This window comes from Olea europaea, chromosome 12, assembly GCF_002742605.1.
Source record: "Olea europaea var. sylvestris chromosome 12, O_europaea_v1, whole genome shotgun sequence".
NCBI lineage: Eukaryota > Viridiplantae > Streptophyta > Magnoliopsida > Lamiales > Oleaceae > Olea > Olea europaea.
The window spans coordinates 4818186-4824162 of NC_036248.1; the positions used below are offsets into that span (position 1 = coordinate 4818186).

At 40.8% G+C, this 5977-nt stretch overlaps 1 pseudogene; it reads left to right on the plus strand.

Moving 5' to 3' along the window:
• The first annotated feature begins 5089 nt into the window (after positions 1–5089).
• LOC111406469 overlaps positions 5090–5977 on the plus strand; it is a 10642-nt pseudogene continuing 9754 nt past the window's right edge.

Consider the following 5977-nt stretch of genomic DNA (forward strand, 5'->3'; position numbering starts at 1 on the left):
GGATCTATAAGCAACACATCAAAAAGTTCATATCAAACATATAGTAAAAGAGGACATGTGTACAATTAATATACCATTCCATTATTATGGGTTGGTTCACTAAACACTTTGGCAGTCCAGTTGGAGAGGTGCTCGGACCCTGGTCAGTTGAAAGCACATCCCGCGATTTAACTGGACTGTGTGAAAAGGGGCCGGATCACAGACCCAAAGAATAGTCACCGAAGGCAGACACCTTGATTAAAAAAATATATATATATATATATATATATAATTATTTATTTATTTATTTATTTAAATACAAACTTACACAAGGATTTATAAGTTGCAAATATAACATAGAGACTTGACCATTCTACCAGTTAGTTCGTGAAATTACTAGCCAGGCCATGTTGAAGGATTCCTCCAAAATTAAGGATTTATAAGTTGATTATTTTGTTGTTGATGTGATGAATAAAAGTTATATAGTCATTACATCTTGAGCATAGCAATTATGAATCATTTATGTATGAGATACTGAAGCAAGTAGCTAAACCAGTAAGAATCAACATGCATTGCAATTTGTCAACGTTTTGACAAAATCATTGGATCTATAAGCAGCACATCAAAAAGTTCATATCAAACATATAGTAAAAGAGGACATGTGTACAATTAATATACCATTCCATTATTATGGGTTGGTTCATTAGGCACTTTGGCAGTTCAGTTGGAGAGGTGCTCGGACCCTGGTCAGTTGGAAGCACATCCCGCGATTTAACTGGTCTGTGTGAAAAGAGGCTGGATCACAGACCCAAGGAATAGTCACCGAAGGCAGACACCTTGATTAAAAAATATATATATATATATATATATATATATATTTAAATACAAACTTACACAAGCTCACATGCACAACTATGGTCATTGTCGACGACCTTCTAAGTCTGATCGTTTCAGCATAAAACCCTCGTTCATGCAATCACAAATATGTAGAAGTTTCGAGAGCTTTTTAACAATCATCTAGTATATTTTTCTCCCAAAAATTTAGTAGGAACAAGTATCCCTACTCGTCAATGTAGCTCCATTACCAATTTCATGCCACACAAAACTATGTTACTCCTAAGATTCTAAGCTTTTTGTCGCTTCATTTTATAAATAATAATCTTATTTAGTACCAATGGTATTTAACACCAATTTAGGTGACAATGCTTAATTACAAAGAATTATAATCTATGATACATTGACTTTTAAATTGATGTTCAACATCCCTAGTATTGATAGTATTATTTGTTGACCTCCAAAAATGGTTTCAACAGGTTCCCTAGCCTCTCCCCCTCGAAACCTGTGCGAGTAGCACTCCGTCAAATGACAAAGGCGGCCGGACAAGAAAAGGGTCTGACGATCGTTTGCATTCCGACGATCAAGTCAACGGCCAGACGAAAATAGATATATAGAGTGCAATAGTATAGAGATGGGGGTTTGGCTAGAGAGTGTAAAACCTACCTTGATTGTGTGAGTTGAATCCATATATATAGAGAAATGGATGTGAAGCGGGCCAAACAGGTTAGTGGGCCTAAGTCTGAGCCCAACACGAGGTGAGCAAAATAATAGGCACTTCGGCTAGACTTCTTAGGGCCTCGACTGCACCTCGATTGGCCTTGTCAGAGCCTCGGCTTTGGGGTCCAACACTAATGAGCCTGGCTCGAGTCCAATAAGATGACCCAATATGGAGTAATAATTCATAGGCATAACAGTAGCCCCCCAAGTTCGAGTCGTATTATTTATATGCGGGTTGGACTTGAAATATAAACTCTGAAGTAGGCGACCTCAGAAAGATAGGTAGCTCCAATAAGTGAGGACTTACGAACCGCCTCAGAAAATATGTGTCAGAATAGGCGAAGGCTTACGAATTACCTTGAAAGATATACTACATATATTTTTTGAAAATTTCGGCAACATCTCCCCTATAATATGGACTAAACCAATCCTGTAATACAATACAATATATCCATAGCACATATACCAAATAAATTTGGGGTCCATTTGCCCCTTCAAATGTTCATAAGGTGTAACATATCACATTTCTCCAAGATATGTGCAGATGGTCTGTCATGCATTATAGTAAATCATGTGCTCGCACAACTCAATGTATCAGTAGTGCTATAGTGAAGCAAGTAACATGATGTTGATAATAAAATAAAAATGATGATAACACGACATATGTACTGGCTGTGATGAAAATAAATTTATGACATGCTAGCAATGATATGTCATGGCATTTATGCTTGAAAGCAGTAATGTGATGTGTATGCTAGTAATAATATGTAGAATATGCGGGTCGGACTTGAAATGTAAGCTATTGTGATAAAGTTGATGTAAGGATGATGCTTTGAATGTAAGTAACATAGGCAACAGGGGCGATGCTCTGGATGCAAAGGCAATGCTCTGATTGTAGTAGCAGAGGCGATGCTCTGGATATAGTAGCAAAGGCGATGCTCTGGACTGAATATGAGTAGCTGTACTGATATTGAAGCATGCTGATGTATGTCAGCCGTTGACTTTTTAAGATAAGCTGAGTGGATGGTTGCTGCTGCAGTTATAGGTTCAAGTGTCTCTACCGAAGCGCTGACTCATAGGACGACGCATGGGAGATGCTGAAACTTGTGAAGCTGAAGGTTGGGACACATCTTCAATTGAGGCACTGAAGCTTCAATGCTACTTGAGGAAGGAGCTCATCTGCCACCGGTGCACTGACCCACAGGGGACGACACGTTGGGAGACGGCTAAAGCTTTGTAAAGTTTAGGAGGGAACGCAGTCACCGAGACAATGACCCACAGGGGACTCCGCGTCAGGTGCGTCTAAACTTTGTAAAGCTGAGTGAAAAGCTCATCTGCGATCGATGCGGGAGATGGCTGAAGGTCGGTAAAGCTTTTGCAACGCTGCAATTGAGACGATGACCCATAGGGGACTCCGCGTCGGAAGGGTTGAAGCTTTGTCAAGCTGTGGATAGCATCTGGTGAGGCAGGGGATAGATGTCCCGCGAATAAGTCTCGAACTATCGGAGCCTTAGTGATTTACATCGGAATGACGAAGACTTAGAGTCAGGCTCGACGATAGTGAGAAGTGAGGAAGACATCTTGCAGAGCCTAGAATAAACATCTAACGAACTGTCGAACTGTCGGAGTCTTATAAGCCGGCCTCGGATAGACGAGGACTTAGAGCTAAGCTCGGCGATAGTGAGGCGAGGGATACTCATCTTGTGGAGCCACGAGTAAACCTCTGATGAACTGTCAAATTATCAGAGTCTTATAAGCTGGCCTCGAGTAGACGAGGACTTAAAGCTAAGCTCGACGATAGTGAGGCGAGAAAAAGACATCTCGCGAAGCCGGGGAACATATGTCTGGCGAAGAGTCGAACTATCCGAGTCTTATAAGCTGGCCTCGGATAGACGAGGATTTAGAGCTAAACTCGACGATAGTGAGATGGAAAAAACTATTCCCGCGAAGCAAGGGATAAATATCTGCCAATCTAACGAACTGTCGAACTGTCGGAGTCTTATAAGCCGGCCTCGGATAGACGAGGACTTAGAGCTAAGCTCGGCGATAGTGAGAGGAGGGATTCTCATCTTGTGGAGCCACGAATAAACCTCTGAAGAACTATCAAACTATCGGAGTCTTATAAGCTGATCTCGGGGAGGCGAGGACATAGAACTAAGCTCGACGATAGTGAGGCGAGGGATACTCATCTTGTGGAGCCACGAGTAAACCTCTGATGAACTGTCAAATTATCGGAGTTTTATAAGCTGGCCTCGAGTAGACGAGGACTTAAAGCTAAGCTCGACGATAGTGAGGCGAGAAAAAGACATCTCGCGAAGCCGGGGAACATATGTCTGGCGAAGAGTCGAACTATCGGAGTCTTATAAGCTGGCCTCGGATAGACGAGGATTTAGAGCTAAACTCGACGATAGTGAGATGGAAAAAACTATTCCCGCGAAGCAAGGGATAAATATCTGCCGAACAATCGAACTATCAGAGTCTCATAAGCTGGCCCCGGATGGACGAGGACTTAGAGCTGAACTCGATGATAGTGAGGCGAGGAAAAGACATCTCACGAAGCCAGGGAACAAACATCTGGCGAACTGTTGAACTATCGGAATCTCATAAGCTGGCCCCGGATGGACGAGGACTTAGAGCTAAACTCGACGATAATGAGCGAGGAATAGACATCTCGCAAAGTTAAGAACAAACATCTGGTGAACTGTCGAACTATCGGAGTCTTATAAGCTGGCCTCGGATAGACGAGGACTTAGAGCTAAGCTCAACGATAGTGAGCGAGGAATAGACATCTCGCGAAGTCAAGAAGGGCTCCTTTTTCAAGGGCAAACACATCTGACAATTATTCTCTTCCTTTTTCAAGGAACAAGAATTTCAAAAGGGACGCCTCTTCCTTTATTCAAGGGACGAGGACTCCAAAAATACTGCTTTTGACAATAAGATATCCATGAGCTAGGGCTCACATCCGATAAATAAAGAATTCACGAGCTAGTCCTGACGTGTGAAAACTTATGGGCTCGCCTTCAATAATAAGATTGGGCATTTGGCTGAGCACTTTTCTATCATCAAATTTAGTGCAAAGGTTGAAGAAGACAATTCTGATCCTCGATATAAAGCCACGGCCAATTTATTTTTCACAATTGATAACATCATTAAACTCAAGCTAATAATAGTAGAAGCTGTGCGTGTTTCAAAGCCAGATTAAATTCATTCCCAAAATCATAATAATGAATTATTATCCGAGGCACGTAAATCTATCAATTATCCCTTTGGAAGCAGCGGCCCAATCAAACTTCATATATGTCAAAGTGGGTATCACATGCTAGCACTTAATTATACCATGAAAATGAATCCTAGGCCCATTTAAGTTGATTAACCGTTGGAGGAAAAAGAATAGTTTTGGCCCAATGAAGTAAATTTCTAGGCCCAAGTCACATAAGTGTCTTAACCTGTTGGTTCAAACTAAGTGGGCCTTTTAATATGGGCCCAAGAAAAATAAATCTCCAAGCCACTTTCACATTATTCTGAAAAGCCCAATCAAAAGTAGCCTTCCCAAGATATTAATTGACTAATTTTATAGTAATATATGACTGAATATCATGTGAAGGCAATCAAAATTAGAAGTTGAATAATTGATAACATATTAACCTGTAAAAACCGCCTGCATTTGTCAGCAAAAAGCCCGAAAAATGGGCTGATTTGAACCACCTTTCTTAGTCTAAACACTCAACCATCACTTCTTGTCTATCAACATTTAATGCTCTCCATGGGAAAAAGGAAAAATTCAGACCAAGTTGTTTTAACTTGTATACTGCTGGGTACCGAACCGAAGGTTGACAGCAGTGGTCGTCGAAAATTTTCTTGAGATGCAGTGGCTACTTCAATGAGGGTCACCGAATTGTGAACTTTATTGAGGCAATTCATCCGGCGGGTTGTGTGCGCTCTAAGAATCTCCTTTGTCTCAACATTTCCATAGTAATTATTCTTCTTTCTCTGTTAGAGGATGCCATTACCGACACCAAATAGCTCCATTTTCTGCCAAAGCTTTGTCATTTGCATGTTTTGAAAACTTTACACGGATGGGTCTTTGTATTGAAACGAATGAACTCATTTGGCAGTGTGAAACTTTGTTGAGAAAGTGGCAAGAGGATTGGACTCTTCTATGGAGAATTTTTTAGAGTTTCTTGTTGTATGATTGTAAATCTTTCATTACCTGTTGGCAAAGGCAGACTATGTAAAGGAAATTTAAGGCCATTGAAGTTCCGTTTTTGGCTTTTGATTATTCTTGGTCACCTCCAACTTGAATATCACAAATTTGATTGTAGTGGGTGACATTTTAGATGAAGGTGCGAGAGTTGTTTGTCTTTGCTTGCTAATAACTCTGTTGTTCATCCTTTCAATGACTGATTTTTCACCATGAACCTCGAAGAAAATCCTCAAAAATGAC